Raw genomic sequence first — 23,641 nt, forward strand, 5'->3', positions numbered from 1 at the left:
TATCGTTTGCTCTCTACTTTTTTTTTACAAAAGGGGATCATCCCTGGCCTCTGCATCATTACGATGCACACCGGCCATTTTTCTTGCTTACGGGTGTGCTTGAACTGAAGTTACCAAAGAATATCTAATTCTCATAGGGGGATTGAACAAGCATGCTTGAGGAACACACAAACCTAGACTACGTACCCTGCCCTATGTGATCACCGGCCGGAGCCATTCATTAAGACACAAGGGTCTCAATCGAGCAGCTTCCTTGCTGTTGGCGCGTCCCGATCGTGCGCAAGAATCCATTAGGTTAAGCCGGTTCTTGAGGATATGAAATGCAGTGGTGGCCAGTGGAGTAGACGACTCCTTTTTGAAAAGGGAAGCATCGAACAGTCTATCTGCAATCAGAATCAGCATGTGCCCCTGAAGCGACGCATGTCTCTCGTTTGAACACCAACCATTGTGTAACGTAGCTAGTCATGTGGTAGGGTTTCTGCAATAATTTGCACCTGTTCCATGGCCATATTTTCCAGGCTTTCTCTTTGGCTGTTGGTGATTTGTGCGAGCTTGTTGGTAGGTTATCATCTGCAGCGCCTAAACTAAGCTGTGTGCAGTGTCGTGCATGGACCAAGGAAACACTTTTTCTTTCGCCCCACAGGGACCAAGGAGACTGCACCAATGGAAACAACCGCTCGATGTCAGATAAACACAAAACAGCAACGCATTGTATACTAGTACTATCTAGAGTGTTTTCCTCTCTGGTTTGCTAAAAATTGTTTTCGCGACAGGATTTAGTTCATCTGCAGTATGAATCTCCACTGCTGACAAGCTGCTACGTACTGTATGCGATAGTCTGAACAGAACTCTGAACATCTCGGTCTTGTGTGGCTAATTGAAGCGCTGTTTACATGCACTGAAGCTAGATGGTGCGCAAATATGCCATTGACAAACGGACGAGTTCTTAATGAGGGTTATAGTTTCACGCTGCACATGGCATGTTTCGTTGCTTGCTTTACACATGGGAATATGGGATGGTTTTGAGCAAAAAGGTCGCACAATCACAACTAACCTTTCTCACTAACAGAAGCCTGCATAAGGTCATGTAGACAGAGCATGAAAACATGATGACCTGTTTGTGTCTGTACTGGTTACAGAAAATAGGCTTCGAAGTTGAAACTTGAACACGGACCTCGGTCCAATAGAATGATGTAAGAGCATCTCCAATAAAAGATGTATATTTAGAGATGTAAAAGTAGGTGTTGTATAATTTACATCTTCAAAAAAGTCTCTCAACTTTAAAAAATAATGTATATTTGGTGATGTAAAACTAATGCATTTGAAGATGTAAAACTAGTTCAACCACTACATCATTTCAAACATATTTAAAACATAGCAAGTTTGCCGCGATGTCGTACACACGCACGGCCACATCGGCAGACTCGAACGCACCGATCCAGTAGCAATAGCCACCGCACTGGAATTCCACGTCGAAGTTCTAGGACGGCTTTTGCCGCACCCCGAAGAAGCCGGTCTTGCTCTTCGAGATTTTCGTCGACGGCATGGCGGCAGCCGAGCGACGAAGAGCAGGGTGGTGCCCGAGTGTCGAGTTTCAAATGCAGCAGCGGGAACTCGAATCGTGCCGCGGATTGCCAGTGGCGGGAGAAGCTCGAATCGGGCGGCGACGTGGCGGCTGATACGTCTCCAATGTATCTATAGTTATTGATTGTTTCATATAATTATATTATCAATCTTGGATGCCTTATATGTTATTTTATAACATTTTTGTGAACTAACCTATTAACCCAGTGCCTAGTGTTAGTTGCTGATTTCTGTTTGTCTTTTCCTTTTCAGAAAATCGGTACCAAACGGAGTCCAAACGCTACAAAACTTTTTGACAATTTTTTTCTGGACATAAGAGACCCTACAAGCTCCAGGAGGAGGCCAGAGGACAAACAAGCAGATGGCAAGGCGCGCCCTATTACCTTGTGGGCCCCACGTGGCTCCATCTGACCTAATTCCACTTCTATAAATTCTCAAATACTGGGAAACCCCCATAGAGCCACCTAGAACACTTTTTCCGCTGCCGCAAGCTTCCGTTCTTTCGTGATCCCATCTGGAGGCCTTTTTCGATAATCTGCCGGAGGGGGAATTGATCACGGAGGGCTTCCACATCATCCTTGCTGCCTTCCGATGTTGCGTGAGTAGTTTACCGTAGACATACGAGTCCATATCTAGTAGCTAGATGGCTTCTTCTCTCTCGTTGATCTTCGATACAATGTTCTCCTTGATCTTCTTGGAGTTTTATCATATGTAATCTTCTTTTGCGGTGTGTTTGTTGGGATCCGATGAATTGTGGGTTTATGATCAGATTATTCACTAAAAGTAAATGAGTCTTTTCTGAACTTTATTATGCATGATTTTTATAGCTTTGTATTTCTCTGCAATTATCTGTTTGGTTTGGCCAACTAGATTGATTTATCTTCAGCGGGAGAGGTGCTTTATAATGGGTCCAATCTAGAGGTGCTCTATATCCCAGTGACAGAAGGGGACAAGACACATATTTGTATTTTTGTCATTAAGGGTAAAACGACAGGATTTATTCATATTGATTGGGTTTACTTTGTCTATATCATGTCATCTTGCTTAAGGTGTTACTCTATTTTTCATGAACGTAATACTATAGATGCATGCTGGATAGCGGTCGATTGGTGGAGTAATAGTAGTAGATGCAAGTAGGAGTCGGTCTACTTGTCTCGGACGTGATCCCTATACACATGATCATTGACGTGAATACATCATAAAATGCATTTTTCTATCAATTGCCCAATAGTAATTTTTCACCCACCTATGTTATGTGTTCGAGAGAGAAGCCTCTAGTGAAAACTATGGCCTTTGGGTCTACTTTAATTATATTATAAAAACCAAATATATTTTGCTGCAATTTATGAAGGAAATATGCCCTAGAAGCAATAATAAAGTTGTTAGTTTATATTTCCTTATTCATGATAAAGGTTTATTATTCATGCTAGAATTGTATTGATCGGAAATCTTAATACATGTGTGAATACATAAACAAACATCGTGTCCCTAGTGAGCCTCTACTAGACTAGCTCGTTGATCAAAGATGGTTAAGTTTTCCTAACCATGGACATGAGTTATCATTTGATAACTGGATCACATCATTAGGAGAATGATGTGATGGGCAAGACCCATCTGTTAGCTTAGCATAAGGATCGTTCAGTTTTATTGCTATTGCTTTCTTCATGTCAAATAAATATTCCTTCGACTATGAGATTATGCAACTTCTGGATACCGGAGGAATGCCTTGTGTGCTATCAAACGTCACAACGTAACTGGGTGATTATAAAGATGCTCTACAGGTATCTCCGAAGCTGTTTGTTGAGTTGGCATAGATCGAGATTAGGATTTGTCACTCTGAGTATCGGAGAGGTATCTCTGGGCCCTCTCGGTAATACACATCATAAGCTTGCAAGCAAACGAGTAAGGAGTTAGTCACAAGGTGATGTATTACGGAACGAGTAAATAGACTTGCAAGTAACGAGATTGAACTAGGTATGAAAATACCGACGATCGAATCTCGGGCAAGTAACATACCGATGGACAAAGGGAATTACCTATGTTGTCATAACGGTTCGACCAATAAAGATCTTCGTAGAATATGTAGGAGCCAATATGGGCATTCAGGTTCCGTTATTGGTTATTGACCGGAGAGGTGTCTCGGTCATGTCTACATAGTTCTCGAACCCGTAAGGTCCGCACACTTAACATTCGATGACGATATAGTATTATATGAGTTATGTGATTTGGTGACCGAATGTTGTTAGGAGTCCCGGATGAGATCACGGACATGATGAGGAGTCTTGACATGGTTGATAGGTAAAGATTGATATATAGGACAATGGTATTCGGACACCGGAAGTGTTTTGGGGGGTACCGGGTACTTATCGGGTCACCGGAAGGGGTTCCGGACACCCCAGGCAAAAGATATGGGCTTTGTGGGCCAAGAGGGGAAACACACCCACCACAAGGGGCTGGTATGCCCCCATATGGGCCAGCCTAAGGAGGAGAAGGAAAGGGGGGAAAGGGAAAGGTAAGTGTGGATTAGGATTCCCACTTCCTTCCCTCTCCCCCCACCCCTCTTTCCTTCCCCCTCCGACAAAAATGGCAAGGGGGAGCTGCCAAGGGCAGGAGCCCAAGTAGGATTCGGACCTACTTGGGGTGCCCCTTGGCCTCTCTCCTCTCCCTCCCACCTATATATATGAGGAGGGCCGCCTAGCACACCCCAGACAATTGCTTAGCTGTGTGCGGCGCCCCCTCCACCGTTTACACCCTCGGTCATATTTTCGTAGTGCTTAGGCGAAGCCCTGCAGAGATCACTTAACCATCACCATCACCACGGCGTTGTGCTGAGGGAACTCATCTACTACCTTGACGTATTGCTGGATCAAGAAGGTAAGGGACGTCACCGAGCTGAACGTATGCAGAACGCGGAGGTGCCATGCGTTCGGTACTTAATCGGTTGAAGCGCGAAGAAGTTCGACTACATCAAATGCGTTGTCAAACGCTTGCGCTTACGGTCTACGAGGGTACATAGACACACTCTTCCCCTCGTTGCTATGCATCTCCATGGACAGATCATTGCGTGTGCGTATAATTTTTTTGTTTTCCATGCAACGATTCCCAACAGTGGCATCATGAGCCAGGTCTATGCATAGATGATAGGCATGAGTAGAACATAAAGAGTTGTGGGCGGTGACAGTCATACAGCTTACCACCAACGTCTTATTTTGATTCGGCGGTATTGTGGGATGAAGCAGCCCGGACCAACCTTACATGTCCACACACATGAGACCGGTTCCACCGACTGACCTGCAACTATTTTAGCATAAAGGTGGCTAGCGAGTGTCTGTTTCTCCTACTTTAGTTGAATCGAATTTGACTACGGCCAGTCCTTGGAGAAGGTTAAAATAGTAAACTTGATGAAACACCATTGTGGTTTTATGCGTAGGTAAGAATGGTTCTTGGTAGAAGCCTGTAGCAGCCACGTAAAACTTGCAACAACAAAGTAGAGGACGTCTAACTTGTTTTTGCAGGACATGTTTTGATGTGATATGGTCAAGACATGATGTGATAAATGTTATTGTATGAGATGATCATGTTTTGTAAGTTATCGGCAACCGGCAGGAGCCTTATGGTTGTCTCTTTATTTGTATGAAATGCAAACGCCATGTAATTGCTTTACTTTATCACTATGGGTTAGCGATGGTTGTAGAAGCAATAGTTGGCGAGACGACCACAACGCTACAATGGAGATCAAGGTGTCAAGCCGGTGACGATGGAGATTATGGCGGTGCTTTGAAGATGGAGATCAAAAGCACAAGATGATGATGGCCATATCATGTCACATATTTTGATTGCATGTGATGTTTATCTTATTTACATCTTACTTTTGCTTAGAACGACGCTAGCATCATAAGATGATCCCTTCACTAAATTTCAATGTAAAAGTGTTCTCCCTGAGTATGCACCATTACTACATTTCGTCGTTTCGAGACACCACGTGATGACCGGGTGTGATAGACTCTACGTTCACATACAACGGGTGCAAGATAGTTTTGCACATGCGGAATACTTGGGTTAAACTTGACGAGCCTAGCATGTACATACATGGCCTCGGAACACTGGAGACCGAAAGGTCAAACGTGAATCATATAGTAGATATGATCAACATAGAGATGTTCACCATTGATGACTACCCCATCTCACGTGATGATCGGACATGGGTTAGTTGATTTGGATCATGTATCACTTAGATGACTTGAGGGATGTCTATTTAAGTGGGAGTTCTTTAGTAATATGATTAATTGAACTTAATTTATCATGAACTTAGTCTTATAGTTTTGCATATCTATGTTGTAGATCAATGGCCTAGCTACCGTTCCCCTAATTTTTAATGCGTTCCTAGAGAAAGCTAAGTTGAAGATGATGGTAGCAACTACATGGACTGGGTCCGTAACTTGAGGATTATCCTCATTGTTACAGAAAAGAATTATGTCCTTGATGCACCACTAGGTGAAAGGTCTGCTGCAGGAGCTAAAGCTGATGTTATGAACATCTAGCAAGCTCGATCTAAGGACTACTCTATAGTTCTGTGTACCATGCTTTACGGCTTAGAACCGGGACTCCAAAGACATTTTGAATGTCATGGAGCATATTAGATGTTCCAAGAGTTGACGTTAATATTTCAAGAAAATGCCCGGGTTGAGAGATATGAAGTCTCCAACAAGTTCTATAGCTACAAGATGGAGGAGAACAGTTCTGTCAGTGAACACATACTCAAAATGTTTTGGTATTATAATCAGTTGACTCAGCTGGGAGTTGATCTTCCAGTTGATTGTGTTATTGACAGAGTTCTTCAATCACTGCCACCAATCTACAAAGGCTTTGTGATGAACTATAATATGCAAGGGATGAACAAAACAATTCCCGAGCTCTTCGCAATGCTTAAGGCTGCGAAGGTACAAATCAAGAAGGAGCATCAAGTGTTGATGGTTAACAAGACCACTAGTATCAAGAAAAAGGGCAAGGGAAAGAAAGGGAACTTCAAGAAGAATGGCAAGCAAGTTGCCACTCTCGAAAAGAAGCCCAAAGCTGGACCCAAGCCTGAAACTGAGGGCTTCTACTGCAAAGGGACTAGTCACTGAAAGCGGAACTGCCCCAAGTATTTGGAGGATAAGAAGGATGGCCAAGTGAACAAAGGTATATTTGGTATACATGTTATTGATGTGTACCTTATTAATGCTCGTAGTAGCGCCTGGGTATTTGATACTGGTTCGGTTGCTCATATTTGTAACTTGAAACAAGAGCTACGGATTAAACGAAGATTGGCTAAGGACGAGGTGACGATGCGCGTCGGGAATGGTCACAAGGTCAATGTGATCGACGTCGGCACGCTACCTCTACATCTACCTTCGGGATTAGTTTTAGACCTGAATAATTGTTATTTGGTGCTAGTGTTGAGCATGAACATTATATCTAGATCTTTTTAGTGCGAGATGGTTATTCATTTAAATCAGAGAATGATGGTTGCTCTATTTATATGAGTAATATCTTTTATGGTCATGCACCCTTGAAGAGTGGTCTATTTCTGTTGAATCTCGATTGTGGTGAGACACATATTCATAATATTGATGCCAAAAGATGCAAAGTTGATAATGGTACTGCAACATATTTGTGGCGCTGCCGTTTAGGTCATATTGGTGTAAAACACATGAAGAAACTCCATGCAGATGGGCTTTTGGAATCACTTGATTATGAATCATTTGATACTTGTGAACCATGCCTCATGGGCAAGATGACTAAAACTTTGTTCTCCGGAACAATGGAGCGAGCCAATGACTTATTGGAAATAATACATACCGATGTATGCGGTCCGATGAGTATTGAGGCACGCGGCGGGTATCGTTATTTTTTGACCTTCACAGATGATTTGAGCAGATATGGGTATATCTACTTAATGAAACATAAGTCTAAAACATTTGAAAAGTTCAAAGAATTTCAGAGTGAAGTGGAGAATCATCATAACAAGAAAATAAAGTTTCTATGATCTGATCACGGAGGCGAATATTTGAGTTACTAGTTTGGCCTTCATTTAAAACAATGTGGAATAGTTTCATAACTCACGACACTTGGAACACCACAGTGTAATGGTGTGTTCGAACGTCGTAACCGTACTTTATTAGATATGGTGCGATCTATGATGTTTCTTACCGATTTATCACTATCGTTTTTGGGTTATGCATTAGAGACAACTGCATTCACGCTAAATAGGGCACCATCTAAATCTGTTGAGACGACACCATATGAACTGTGGTTTGGTAAGAAACCTAAGTTGTCATTTCTTAAAGTTTGGGGTTGCGACACTTATGTCAAAAGACTTCAACCTGATAAGCTTGAACCCAAATTGCAGAAGTGCGTCTTCATAGGATACCCTAAGGAAACAATTGGGTACACCTTCTACCACAGATCCGAAGGCAAGATCTTTGTTGCCAAGAATGGAACATTTCTATAGAAGGAGTTTCTCTCAAAAGAAGTGAGTGGGAGGAAAGTAGAACTTGATGAGGTAATTGTACCTTCTCTCAATTTGTAAAGTAGCACATCAGAGAAATCCGTTCCCGCGATACCTACACCAACTAGAGAGCAAGCTAATGATGATGATAATGAAACTTTAGATCAAGTTACTACTAGACCTCGTAGGTCGAACAAAGCATGTTCCGCACCAGAGTGCTACGTTAATCCTGTCCTGGAAGTCATGTTACTAGACCATGGCGAACCTACGAACTATAAAGAAGCTATGATGAGCCCAGATTTCGATAAATGTCTTGAGGCCATGAAACATGGGATAGGATCCATGTATGAGAACAAAGTGTGGACTTTGGTGGACTTGCCTGATGATTGAATCCTAAATAGAATGTAAGGACGTAGGGATTTCTATGTAAACAGAGTATCCTATTTCCATAGGCTCGAATGACCCCTTCTCATAATAAGAATGTGCACGGTCTGGTTCGGTATGGAATGGACTTATAATCTGATGATCGAGTCGATTCCATGATTATAAGTTCATAACCCTAGCGCCCATTCCCATTTTGAGCGGAACAGACCTACTAATTCTTTTATTCCGGATGTGAAAAGAGGTATAAATATCTTCATATACCAAACATTCGCTAATTAGTACTGCGTCTTCAAAATTGTAACCTTCCCATGGCATATAAGCTACTAATACGTTTTTTCCTAAAGCAAGTTCGCCCCCAATTGTAGCAGCTCCTTCTGCTAAAATTTGTCCTTTTTTAATGGATTTACCCCGTGGAGCCCGGGGTTTTTGGTGCATACAAGTATTTTTGTTAGAGCGACGGTGGTTAACTAAAGGAATACTTATAGTCTTCCCACTACTTGATAAAAGTATCTTATGACTATCAGTAGAAATGATCTTTCCCTCGCGTTCGGCTATAATGGAAACCCTCGAATCTAGAGTTGTTTGGCGTTCCAATCCAGTTCCAACAATGCATTTCTCGGACCGAGAAAGCGGAACTGCTTGGCGCTGCATATTAGAACTCATTAAAGCCCGATTCGCATCATTGTGCTCAATAAAAGGAATGAGAGAACCCCCAATAGAAAAATATTGGAAAGGAAAAATACTTCTAACATGAATCTGTTCCCATGCAATAGTCAAGAATTCTTGACGGTATCTAGCCGGAACAACCTGTTCTTCCTGAATACCTTGATTCAAGGACAAAGAATTTCCTACTGCTATCATATAATATTCAAGCCATAGAGAATAAATGGATCTTCAAGAAGAAGATTGGCGCTGATGGTAATGTTACTGTCTACAAAGCTCGACTTGTCGCAAAAGGTTTTCGACAAGTTCAAGGGGTTGACTACGATGAGACCTTCTCACATGTAGCGATGCTTAAGTCAGGCCGACTCATGTTAGCAATTGCCGCATTTTATGATTATGAAATTTGGCAAATGGACATCAAAACTGCATTCCTTAATGGATTTCTTAAAGAAGAGTTCTATATGATGCAACCAGAAGGTTTTGTCGATCCTAAAGGTGCTAACAAAGTGTGCAAGCTCCAGCGATCCATCTATGGACTGGTGCAAGCATCTCGGAGTTGGAATATACACTTTGATGAGGTGATCAAAGCATATGGTTTTATACAGACTTTCGGTGAAGCCTGTATTTACAAGAAAGTGAGTGTGAGCTCTGTAGCATTTCTGATTTTATATGTAGATGACATATTGTTGATTGGAAATGATATAGAATTTCTGGATAGCATAAAAGGATACTTGAATAAGAGTTTTTCAATGAAAGACCTCGGTGAAGCTGCTTATATATTGGGCATTAAGATCTCTAGAGATAGATCAAGACGCTTAATAGGACTTTCACAAAGCACATACCTTGACAAAGTTTTGAAGAAGTTCAAAATGGATCAGTCAAAGAAAGGGTTCCTGCCTGTGTTACAAGGTGTGAAGTTGAGTCAGACTCAAAGCCCGACCACTGCAGAAGATAGAGAGAAAATGAAAGTCATTCCCTATGCCTCAACCATAGGTTCTATCATGTATGCTATGTTGTGTACCAGACCTAATGTGTGCCTTGCCATAAGTCTGGCAAGGAGGTACCAAAGTAATCCAAGAGTGGATCACTGGACAACGGTTAAGAACATCCTGAAGTACCTGAAAAGGACCAAGGATATGTTTCTCGTTTATGGAGGTGACAAAGAGCTTGTCGTAAATGGTTACATCGATGCTAGCTTTGACACTGATCCGGATGACTCTAAGTCACAAACCGGATATGTATTTATATTAAATGGTGGAGCTATCAGTTGGTGCAGTTCCAAGCAGAGCATCATGACGGGATCTACGTGTGAAGCAGAATACATAGCTACTTCGGAAGCAGCAAATGAAGGAGTCTGGATGAAGAATTCATATCTGATCTAGGTGTAATACCTAGTGCATCGGGTCTAATGAAAATCTTTTGTGACAATACTGGAGCAATTTCCTTGGCAAAGGAATCAAGATTTCACAAGAGAACCAAACACATCAAGAGAAGCTTCAACTCCATTCGTGAACAAGTCAAGGAGGGAGACATAGAAAGTTACAAGATACACACGGATCTGAATGCAACAGACCCATTGACTAAGCCTCTCCCACGAGCAAAACAGGATCAGCACCAAGACTCCATGGGTGTTAGAATCGTTACAATGTAATCTAGATTATTGACTCAAGTGCAAGTGGGAGACTGAAGGAAATATGCCCTAGAGGCAATAATAAATTTGTTACTTTATATTTCCTTATTCATGATAAAGGTTTATTATTCATACTAGAATTGTATTGATCAGAAACCTTAATACATGTGTGAATACATAAACAAACACCATGTCCCTAGTGAGCCTCTACTAGACTGGCTCGTTGATCAAAGATGGATAAGGTTTCCTAACCATGGACATGAGTTGCCATTTGATAACAGGATCACATCATCAGTATAATGATGTGATGCACAAGACCCATCCGTTAGCTTAGCATAATGATCGTTCAGTTTTATTGTTATTGCTTTCTTCATGTCAAATACATATTCCTTCGACTATGAGATTATGCAACTCCCGGATAACGGAGGAATGTCTTCTGTGCTATCAAATGTCACAACGTAACTGGGTGACTATAAAGATGCTCTACATGTATCTCCAAAGTTGTTTGTTGAGTTGGCATACATCGAGATTAGGATTTGTCACTCCGTGTATCGGAGAGGTATCTTTGGGCCCTCTCGGTAATACACATCATAAGCTTGCAAGAAAATGACTAAGGAGTTAGTCACAAGGTGATGTATTAAGGAACGAGTAAAGAGACTTGCCGGTAACGAGATTGAACTAGGTATGAAGATACCGACGATCGAATCTCGAGCAAGTAACATACCGATGGACAAAGGGAATTACATATGTTGTCATAATGGTTTGACCGATAAAGATCTTCATAGAATATGTAGGAGCCAATATGGGCATCCAGGTTCCGCTATTGGCTATTGACCGGAGAGGTGTATCGGTCATGTCTACATAGTTCTCGAACCCGTAGGGTCCGCACGCTTAACGTTCAATGACGATATAGTATTATATGAGTTATGTGATTTGGTGACCGAATGTTGTTCGGAATCCCAGATGAGATCACGTACATGACGAGGAGTCTTGAAATGACCGAGAGGTAAATATTGATATATAGGATGATGGTATTCGGACACCAAAAGTGTTTCGGGGGGTACCGGGTACTTATCGGGTCACCGGAAGGGGTTCCGGACACCCCTGGTAAAAGATATGGGCCTTATGGGCCAAGAGGGGAAACACACCAGCCACAAGGGGCAGGTGCACCCCCATATGGGCCGGCCTAAGGAGGAGAAGGAAAGGGGGAAGGGAAAGGTAAGTGTGGATTAGGATTCCCACTTCCTTCCCTCTCCCCCCTCTTTCCTTCCCCCTCTGACAAGCATGGTGGGGGGGGGCAAGGGAAGGAGCCCAAGTAGGATTCAGACCTACTTGGGTCGTCCCTTGGCCTCTCCCCTCTCTCTCCCACCTATGCACACCCCAGACAATTGCCTAGTAGTGTGCGGTGCCCCCCTCCACCATTTAGACCCTCGGTCATATTTTTGTAGTGCTTAGGCGAAGCCCTGCGGAGATCACTTCACCATCACCATCACCACGCCGTCGTGCTGACGGAACTCATCTACTACCTCGACATCTTGCTAGATCAAGAAGGTAAGGGACATCACCAAGTTGAACGTGTGCAGAACGCGGAGGTGCCATGCGTTCGGTACTTGATCGATTGAAGCGCGAAGAAGTTCGACTACATCAACCGCGTTGTGAAACACTTCCTCTTACGGTCTATGAGGGTACGTAGACACACTCTTCCCCTCGTTGCTATGCATCCCCATGGATAGATCATTGCGTGCGCATAGAATTTTTTTTGTTTTCCATGCAACGATTCCCAATAGTTTATTCACTTTTATTTTACTTTGCAATTTATCCATTTACCTATACAAGATTTAATCCTTGCAAGTAACGAGTTCAAAAAGCTTGACAGCCCTCTTGCCCATGTTGGGTGCAAGTATTTGCTTTTGTTTGTGCAGGTGCTGAAGATGACAATTTGTGTGGTTCTCCTATTGGTTCGATAACCTTGGTTCTCACAGAGGGAAATACTTATCTCTACTGTGTTGCATCTCCTCTCCTCTTCGGGAAAAATCCCAACGTTGTTTACAAGTAGCAGCGGCGTGTGTGCAGCTTGAATCAGGCGGCAATGGGGGGGCTTGAATTGGGCGGCGGCGAAAAAGCGGTTGATTTTCAGGCGGAGGCCGATGAAAAAGCGGCGGAACCGAGGGCGGGTGGATGGGGAGGACCGGATCTTGCGGCGGAGGCGGGCTCGGTGGGCGGGCGGTGTGGCGGGTGCTGTGCGGGGGGGCGTGGAGAAGGGAAACGATGGATGGGGAAGAGGGGAAACGGCAGTTGGCGGTTGCCGCACGGCTAGGAGTTTTACATCACCAGGTGGTAGGTGATGCAAATTTGGATCTCAAAGTGTTGTATTTTACATCAGTTGGAGTAGGTGATGTAAATTTATACATCTACATCATCTGTTGGATCAGCATTTTTAGGCCTTGGTGATGTGAAAGTTAGTTATTTTTACATCTACATCATCTATTGAAGATGCTCTAAATGCAAAAATAATCAAATTTTACATCACCATGCCCCAAAAATGATGCTCCAACAAATGCTGTAGGTGCCAAAAAATTAGTCCAAGTTTACTCTAAGGTAAAACAGGGCACTTGAACGCCTAACCGTCGCTGAAACTTCATTTTCCACCACCCCCATGCGACTGTCGTGCCAACCGCCGCACCCCTGCCACTATCGGATTCGTCCATCTCAACGCCGCCAGATCCGTCCATCCCATTCCCGCTACCTCCAAATCCTCCACTTCCCTGCCACTACACGACTCCAAATCGGCCGAATCAGATGCCGCAAAGCCACTCTGTCGTCGCGTCGCCTGGTTCAATAGCGGCACGACCTCCACGACACCCTGCCGCACTTCGTCCTGATGTCTCCTGTCACGACAATCGTCCGTGTCCACACCGCACCCGTGTCGATGTCATGCCATTGAATAAGCCATGAGAGAGAAATTCTGGCTTGATAGGGGTGCGGGAGCACCCCTCTAACAACTTCGTTATCGAATTGGAGGGTGTTGGTCTTCGCTACTGGATCGGCACCTTCAAATCCTCTAACGAGGTCGCGTGTGCATACGAAGCGGTCGTGTGGAACTTTGGCCGGACGAGATACGAGATTAATTATTTCCCGGAGATCGAAACCGGGGAGGAGGCGGAATTCGTTGAGCCGAAGAATCTAACCATATGCCCGATTGAAGGGAAGAAGAAGAAGCCAGGGATTCACATTGCTCCCGGTGAGAGTGATGAAGCGGTGATGGCGAGGTTCACGCGGGAGAATCCGCAGTATGTCCAGAATGAGCTAGAGTACTATTGGAAACGCCTGGTCGAGCAAAAGATTAAGACGGTGAAGCAGGAGGACGAGGCTGGCCCCTCGATGGTGATACCCGTCGATCCGACTCAAAGAAGGAGGACGAGGAGCTCCATGACTCTACAACCCCACCACCGACGCGTTCTGGGCACGATTCATGAGTGATCGCGACGAGTAGTTTTCTCTACTCCTAATGTCTAAGTTGGTAGCCTGGTACACCGGTTTTATTTCATCTCACCTCCCACCACCCCCTCCATGCTGATTTTTTATCAACTAGAACAATGTCCGTGTGTTGCAACGGGATATAAATATTCTAGTATGTTAGCTTGTGATTTACATGTCAATAATAATGCAATAGTGTAAATAAATGTTCATCAAATTCTAACTGTGAATTACCTTATATTTTGATTAGAAGTTTGGTAAGTAAATTAAAGTGTCGCTTCAGAAGGTAAGTAAATTAAGGTGATTGATTATCATATACATGGAAGGTTGGATGAAGGGGTGGTGTGAAGAAAGGTGAAATGGGAACCTTACATTCTTTTTAAGTAGTAGAGATTGGTTTGTTTTTCTCTCCACTCATTTATTACAAATCAACACTTTCCTAATGTATAAAAGATTACGGATCTAACTTTCCTAACTTATTCAAATCAACCGATCCCTCTCTTTAGGAAACAAATAATGAAATTTAAGGAAATTAACATGTGAATAGTGACAAACAAATCCCATTATGAAATCATTTTGTATCTACTTAATTTGTTACGGAATCTCTACTTCTAATGTCTCAGTTGGTAGTCTGGTACACCGGTTTTATTTTTGTCTGATTTTATTTTCTCCCCCTCCCACCCCCTCCATGCTGATTTTTTAATCAATCAGTTTATTTTTCTCTCCACTCTTTTATTAGAAATCAACACTTTCCTAATGTACAAAATATTGCGGATCTAACTTTTCTAACTTATTCAAATCAATTGATCCCTCTCTTTAGGAAACTAATAATAGATTTTCAGGAAACTAATAATTAATTTTAAGGAAATTAACATGTAAATCATGAAAAAAAATCTCATTATGAAAGAATTATCTATCTACTTAATTTGTTACGGAATATTATCTATGTTCACCTTCTATCGGCGTTTCGGGTGCCCATGGCCACCATCCTCATTGACGAGGCCGCTGCTGCCAGCTCCGGCTCCACCAATGACCTTTACGACACTACACAGCTCTACCTCGGCCCGCGCTGCCTCGTCGCAGCCTCATTGTGCATCTCTACAAGTCGCACCAGTCGAGCATGCCGTGGCCTCGCTCCCAGATGCGCACACCTCTCATGACATCTTCCAGGGCGTCCGCATAAACTGGACCTCCACCGCATGCCCCGTCGACTAAAGCGCGGGACACAAGCACAATTTGTACAACGTCTTCGGCGGCGTTGGCGACGACCACCGCAACCTCCAGTCGTAGTTCCCCTGCCAGCACCGTGACTTTGTGCACGACACCTACATCCTCGATCCACCAGGATGCGACTCAAGTCATGGGTATGCAGGCTCTACGCTAACTATGCGGCCGCGCCCAGTGATGACCACATTCGCCTCTGGACCTTCCACACCTTCTCCCATCCTTCCACCTTCGACATGCTCACCATCAACCTAGCGATCAGCGAGGAGATCTGCGTCGACCTGACCCGCTTCGCCGCCGGCGTGAGCACTAAGCATGCATCGACCATGCCTAGAAGCGTGAGTATCAGCTCCATGGCCCGCCCGGCACAGGAAAGACCAGCCTCGTGGCCACCATCGTGAACCTCCTCGATTTCAGCATCTATGAGCTGGAGCTCACCACAGTGCCTACCAACTCCCACCATTGCTGCCTGCTCGTCTCCACCACGCCCAAATCCATCGTCGTCGTTGAGGACATAGACTGCTCCCTAGACCTCTCCGACTGGAAGAAGAACTCCGGTGGCCGATGAGGACAACACACAGCTGGTGATCTATCCCCGCCTGTCGCGGTGGCCATGCCGGTGATCGGGCGCGAGTCAATAAGCCTCTCTAGTGTCTGTAACAGCCTGGCGTTTGGCCCTTTTCTTTTTCTTTTTGATTTATTGGTTTTTGCTTTGTTTTTATTTTTGGAGTGGTTCTGCGGCCTTGTCACCTGGGAAATCATCTTCATTTCTTCTCCCAAGTGGCTCATCCTTATCAAAATTTTCCCAAAGATCATGTCACTTCACTGCTTGACCAAACCCTAAATTCTTTTTCTCAGGAATATTCCCTTTTCTATTAAAGGAATAACCCTGTCTGCCCTAGGTTGTGAAGCAACCTATATTTCTGTCACTCCTAAAATTCCCAAATAATTTTCATAATTCCTTTGGGTCATATATTGCTCAAATATGCCCAAACATTTCCTTGGCCAGTTCAAAAATAATTCCCCAATATTCCTTTTTCTATTCTGTCCTAAATGACATTTCGTGAAGGAAGTGCCATTCATCTTATCTTGTTTGCTCCCAAAATGTTTGGGCATGCTTATACACCCAAATATATTCCTGATGCAAAAATTCAACTTCATTTTCCTAGCCAACTTTCCGCAGTGATTTTTCAAAGTTTCTGTCAGACAGAAGGCTTTGTGAAGGAAGTGCTAGCTAGAGTTATCCAAATGAGTTTAAATTTTCCACACTCCTTCTTGTGCTCATATGATTACCCTCCTCCAATTTTCAGCTCCATCCAATCATCTATGTGAGCACAGGAATCAAATCTTTGCTTCTGTCAATATTTTCAGAGTGTGAAGCAAGTATATTTTATATCGATTCATTTAGGCTAAAAAATTATCGGGGAATTCTCATGACCATAAAACCTCTCTCCACCAAATTTGGGACCAATTCTTCAAGACAATATTTCTCTAGAATTATCTAGTTTCTAGACAGTAAGGGGGTTTGTGAAGTAAGTACCATTTTGGCTTGTCCAATTGGTATGAAAATTTTACAGCATCATCACCTGTCCAAATCATAATGATCTACCCAATTTCAGATCAAGTTGGTACTCCATGTGAGTGCACCTTCCTGATCAAGTTTCTGAACCCAATGGTCAAGTTGCAAAGCAACTATATTAATACTTGATCCGTTTCCCCTCAAACTTGGCAGGATCATAGTCCTTCCTTATCTAAACACCACAGACATCTATTTTTTACTCCAATCAATTTCTTGTTGATCAGCAGTGCTCTGCCAAGTTTGATGCAGCAAACTTTAATCGAAGACTAACTCATCTGCAGAGCCTCTTCTATCGATCCATCACCTTCCTCCGGCTCATTGATGCAGGGACTAATCACTAGACATGTCTATGCAGCCTCTCTTGTCCTCTTCATGCCTATGCCTGTGGTGACTACCGCCCTGGCATGGCGTTTCTCGTGCTCTGGCGGCATCCGGCGCGACTGGACTCGTCGGGCAGCTCTGCCTCGACGGTATTCTCGCGTCCGAGCGTGCCGACATGACTGTCCCTTCCCCTCCCGTCGCCCTCGACCCCCTGCCCCCTCCCGAAGCGTCCTCGCTGGAGCTAGCCGACGCACGCCCACGAGCGCACTGTGCGCAGCTTGACCCGGTCCTCGCTCTGTCCGTTTCCTCTGCCCCCCTGCGTTGGTTTCTTCTCCGTGGCCTCTGAATTGATGCCTCGTTGTGTTCCGGTGCCCTCCCCGTGATCGATGAGCTCGCCAGAGCTTTGGCCGAGCTCGAGCGGCGGCAACCGACTCGGCATCCTCGCCCCGCCTATAAAATGGCCCTCCCCACGGCACTCTGAGCTCATACACAGCCTTCTCACCCTCCAAGCACCCCGCCCAGCCCCTCCAATCGCTCCCGGAGCTTCTCCTCGCCTCCCATGGCCGCCGCAACCGCCGCCAGGCTCTGCTTGAATCCGAGCAGCCCCGGGCTCCTCCCCTCCTTATTCAACCTCTAGAGGCCCCCATCCACACCCCGAAGCCACCCTAGCCCTCCCCCTCCTCTTCTGGTGGTCCATGGCCACGAGCCCTCCGGTGCCCGGCGCCTCCGTCCGCCGCGGCCAATGCCCTGACCAGCCCCGTGCTCCCCGACGACCATGCTACCCCGGGACGGAGTCGCCTTGCTCCCCTGAGCATGCTAGTAGTCCGGGCGCCGCAAATGGTGGCCCGTGCCGCTGGCAATCACCGCCGGCGCCGCGCCCCTCCCTCTGGACTGTGTGCGAGCGCAGGCGAGACGAAGACCCCGCCCCTGGGCCCCGCCTGTCGGTCTCTACGCGTTGACCGGGTCGGCCCGCTGACATGGATAAGTAGAGACGTACTCCAGGCGAGTATGCTTTCCCTTACCGAAAGCGTATTAAGCTTCTTCTTCGGGCCAGAATGCAGTTTCCTCTCTGGAAAGCGTATTTCTGAGAAAGGCAGGTTCTGTTTAATCTGCCAGGGACCTGTTTGTAGAAGTATTTTTATAGATTAGTCCCTAAGCTTTAAACAACCGTATCTTTGCACCCGTAACTCCAAATGAGGTGATTCCAAAGCCCACTTCTTCATCTCGTCGAGCCCGTTCTGTTGGTGTCATTTTCACCATGTGTTAACATTCTAAAAATGACCATTTTCCCTTGCACCTAATCAGCCCCCTCGGAGAGGGAACGTTTTCCGACGATTCTTTCCGCAAGCTTTCCACACTTCTTCCCGGTGAATCCATCCACCCCAGGAAAGCCACACCCTCCATTTGCATGATTGCAATGCGGTGACATGGTTTTAATTATTTGAACTTGTTTAAAATATTGTTTTAGCTACTTGTGATTTGTTCATGGCATTTTTGGGAGTATTTTTTTGAGCTTGCTATTGCCATGATATTGCTTGGAGTTCTAGGACTTATATTTTGAAGGTTATGTGGATGACATGTTGCTTTTGGATTCTTAGTGGCTATTATGATTATTTTCATGATGGTATTATGCTTTGGAGTATTACTTTGGATATCACGCTGCCTTTGGATTATTAGCGGCTAGAATTATTTTTATCATGATGCTAGTTGATATTGTGTCTTGAAGTATGATTTAGTAAATGATTCTTGCATGTGGATCTTAGCTAGATAGCTAGTTCTTGCTATTAAAGTAGCAACATTATCATTCTTGGATTCATCATAGTAGTGTTATGCTATCCTCGGAGTATTTTGATATGACGATATTATGCTTTGGATTAGTTGTTCGATATTGCTATGACTTGGATTACAGGTTGATAAGTCATAATGGAGTATCAGTTATAGCAGTTATATTTTGGGGATAAATTCCGTCATTAAGTTGTTCAGGTGCCACCGAACCGGGCTTTTCCAGTGCAACCACATTTGCATTTTATGGGAAGGCCCTAATGTGGTCTATTGTCATGCCTCTCGTCGGTGCCTCCAACGAGGGAAGGTTATGGACGTGTGGTACCCAGGCCCGGTAAGCTGACATAACCTTGTGTTCCCATGGTTTTGGTATTGAGATCTCTTGTCCCTGTTTGGGACCGTTTTTGTTTTGCCACGATGGTGGCCGTTGATGCCTTTGGTAGGCATGGGTCCACCCATGACTTAGCCCAAAGGGGAGTTGGTCGGAGTGGCCGGGAGAGTGTCATGGCAGTAGATCGGTTTTGTCAGAACGTTGTTGGTCCACCCGAATGGGAGTGCGAGGCCATGGGTTCCGTGGTGTGGGTAAAGTGTGCTACCTCTACAGAGTGTAAGTTAATCTATCGATAGCCGCGTCCTCGGTCATGGGCATAAGTTCGTACTAGGTCCCATCATTCGACCAACACTCACGTGACAGAATGACTTATAGGTGATTTATTTGTGGATATTGTGAGCTGTAACAGTTTGGAAGGATGCAGATGATGATGTTGAGATGATCCAGAGGATGATCATTGAGTTTGTGATGGGGTCGCGAGGTGATCATGTGGATGTTTGATCACCAGGATCACGTGGATCACAAGGTGATCGAGATGGTATATTGCTTGGTCGGATAGCCAAGGGTGAGATGGTTATTGAGATCTGAGATGGTGGTGTATCAGTATCGTAGTAGTTTCATATCATGCTTAGTAGTTGCTTTCGTATCATGGTAGTTGTTATTTAATTAATCTGCTAATGCTATGTTGTTGTCTTGCCTTGATGCTTTTGGTTGTTGTGAGCTTGCAAGTACATTTAATGTACTAACCTGGCATGTCATGCCAGGTTGCAGGTAATGTCGTGATTGATTTCTTTGCTTGTTGAGGTTACATGCGTGCGAGCTAGATCGTGTCCCAGCCAGAGTCCCTGCGGAGTGGAGTTCACCACCTTCGTCGTTGTTCCGCTGCTACGAGTTGTTCCGCTGCTAGCATAGAGCAAGTGTAGTATCGCAGGCATAGTATCGCCGTGCTGATGTGATCCTTTGTAACATTAGACACTTGTATCATTATCTTTTGTAATAAGAGATGATTTGTTCTATGTCAAGCAGTGCCATATCCAGAGACTTCTCCTCGATCTCTGGGCTAGAATACGGGGCGTTTTGGTTCCTCTGAGCCGGGGTGCCACAGTGTCATCAACTTGATGGATTTGCTCTGGTCGTCCTTGTCAGCGAACACCCAATGATCTTCACCACCAACAACCCGGAGCGGCTAGACCCGGCACTGATCCTTGCGGACTACATGGACCGCAACATTGAGCTCGGCTACTACTCACCTCGCCCGCCGTAGTCCATGTGCTCGCCAAGAACTACCTCGCTGTTGGCGTGGACCGTGATGACGAGCCTGACACAGTGTTGTTGGGAAACGTTGCATGGAAAACAAAAAAAATTCTACACATGCAAGATCTATCCATGGAGATGCATAGCAACGAGAGGGTAGAGTGTGTCTATGTACCCTCGTAGACCATTAAGAAGAAGCATTTATCAACGTGGTTGATGTAGTCGTACACCTTCACGATCAAGTACCGAATGTACGGCACCTCCGCGTTCAGCACACGTTCGGCTCGATGACGCCCTCACCTTCTTGATCCAGCAAGACGGGCGAAGTAGTAGATGAGTTCCAGCAGCACGATGTCATGGTGACGGTAGTGATGCAACTATCTCTGCAGGGCTTCGCCGAGCACTATGAAAATATGACCGAGGATGAACTGGAGGGAGAGGGGCGCCGCACATGACTTGGGGATCATTGTGTGTGTTGCCCCTTTCCCTCCCCACATATATATAGGTGGAGGGGGATAGGAGGCAGCCCTAGATGCGCCCCCCTGGAGGAAAACGACAGGAGGGGGCCGGCGGCTTGCCCTGCCTCAGGAGCCTTCCCCCTTCCATGTATGGAGCATGGGGGAAAGGAAAAGGGGGCCGGCTGCCCTAGGGCGCCCCCTCCTTCCTTCTAGCGCACAGGGAAGGGGAGGTGGAACACACCCAACCCCCGTGTGGGCTGGTGCGCCTCCCTCCTTGGCCCATGAGGCCCACCAAGTAAGTATAACCTACCGGTGGCCTCCCAGAACCCCTTCCGGCACTCCGATGCATTCCGAAACCTTTCTGAAACCAGAATACCTTCATCCCATATATTAATCTTTACCTACGGACCATTTCGGAGATCCTCGTCATGTCCGTGATCTCATCCGGGACTCCAAACAACATTCGGTCACCAACTCACATAACTCATATAATACTATATCGTCAATGAACGTTAAGTGTGCGGACCCTATGGGTTTGAGAATGACGTAGACATGACCGAGGCGCCTCTCTGGTCAATAACCAATAGCGGGACCTGGATGCCCATATTGGTTCCTACATATTCTATGAAGATCTTTATCGGTCTAACCTTTATGGCAACATACGTAGTTCCCTTTGTCTGTTGGTATGCTACTTACCCGAGATTCAGTCGTCGGTATCTCCATACCTAGTTCAATCTCGTCACTAGCAAGTCTCTTTACTCGTTTTGTAATACATCATCTTGTAACTAATTCCTTTGTCACTTTTCTTGCAAGCTTCTTATGATGATCTATTACGATAGGGCCCAGAGATACCTCTCCGGTATACAGAGTGATAAATCCCAATCTCGATCCACGCCCACTCAATAGACACCTTTGAAGATACATGTAGATCATATTTATGATCATCGAGTTATGTTGTGACATTTGACAGCACACAAGGTATTCCCCCGGTATCCGGGAGTTGCATGATCTCATGGTCGAAGGAACATGTATTTGACATTAAGAAAGCAGTAGCAATAAACTGAACGATCATATGCTAAGCTAATGGATGGGTCTTGTCCACCACATCATTCTCCTAATGATGTGATCATGTTATCAAGTGACAACTCATGTCTGTGGTTAGGAAACCTTAACCATCTTTGATCGACGAGCTAGTCTAGTAGAGGCTCACTAGGGACACGGTATTTTTTTATGTATCCACACATGTATTTAAGTTTCCGGTCAATACAAATCTAGCATGAATTGTAAACCTTTATCATGAATAAGGAAATATAATAATAACAACTTTATTATTGCCTCTAGGGCATATATCCATCAGTCTCCCACTTGCACTAGAGTCAATAATCTAGTTCACATCGCCATGTGATTAACACCCATCGTTCACATCACCATGTGACTAACACCCAAAGAGCTTACTAGAGTCAATAATCTAGTTCACATCACCATGTGATTAACACCCAAAGAGTAATAAGGTGTGATCATGTTTTGCTTGGGAGAGAGGTCTAGTCAACGGGTTTGCCACAGTCCGATCCGTATGTATTTTGCAAATTTCTATGTCTACAATGCTCTGCATGGAGCTACTCTAGCTAATTGCTCCCACGTTCAATATGTATCCAGATTGAGACTCAGAGTCATTCGGATCGGTGTCAAAGCTTGCATTGACATAACCCTTTACGAGAACTCTTTATCACCTCCATAACCGAGAAACATTTCCTTAGTATTCTTAGGTAACTAAGGATAATTTTGACTGTTGTATAGTGATCCACTCCTGGATCACTATTGTACCCCCTTGCCAAACTCATGGAAAGGCACATAACAGGTCTGGTAAACAACATGGCATACTTTATAGAACCTATTGTTGAGGCATAGAGAATGACTTTCATTCTCCCTCTATCTTTTGTCGTGGTCAGGCTTTGAGTCTTACTCAACTTCACACCTTGCAACATAGGCACGAACCCTTTCTTTGACTGATCTATTTTGAAATTCTTCAAAACTTTGCCAAGGTATGTGTCTTGAGAAAGTCCTATTAAGCGTCTCGATCTATCCCTATAGATCTTGATGCCCAATATATAATTAGCTTAACCGAGGTCTTTCATTGAAAAAATTCTTATTCAAGTATCCTTTTATGCTATCCATAAATTCTATATCATTTCCGATCCGCAATATGTCATCCACATATAATATCAGAAATGCTACAAAGCTCCCACTCACTTTTTTGTAAATACAGGCTTCACCATAAGTCTGTATAAAACCATATGCTTTGATATTCTCATCAAAGCATATATTCCAACTCCGAGATGCTTGCACCAGTCCATAGATGGATCACTGGAGCTTGCACACTTCGTCAGCACCTTTAGGATCGACAAAACCTTCTGGTTGCATCATATACAAATCTTCTTTAAGAAATTTGTTAAGGAGTGCAGTT

The 23,641-nt window shown here is 44.6% G+C and overlaps 1 pseudogene; it reads left to right on the plus strand.

The window, feature by feature from the left end:
- The first annotated feature begins 14,012 nt into the window (after positions 1-14,012).
- Positions 14,013-23,641, plus strand: part of LOC119283447 — an 80,814-nt pseudogene continuing 71,185 nt past the window's right edge.

Source organism: Triticum dicoccoides, chromosome 4A (assembly GCF_002162155.2).
Source record: "Triticum dicoccoides isolate Atlit2015 ecotype Zavitan chromosome 4A, WEW_v2.0, whole genome shotgun sequence".
Lineage (NCBI taxonomy): Eukaryota > Viridiplantae > Streptophyta > Magnoliopsida > Poales > Poaceae > Triticum > Triticum dicoccoides.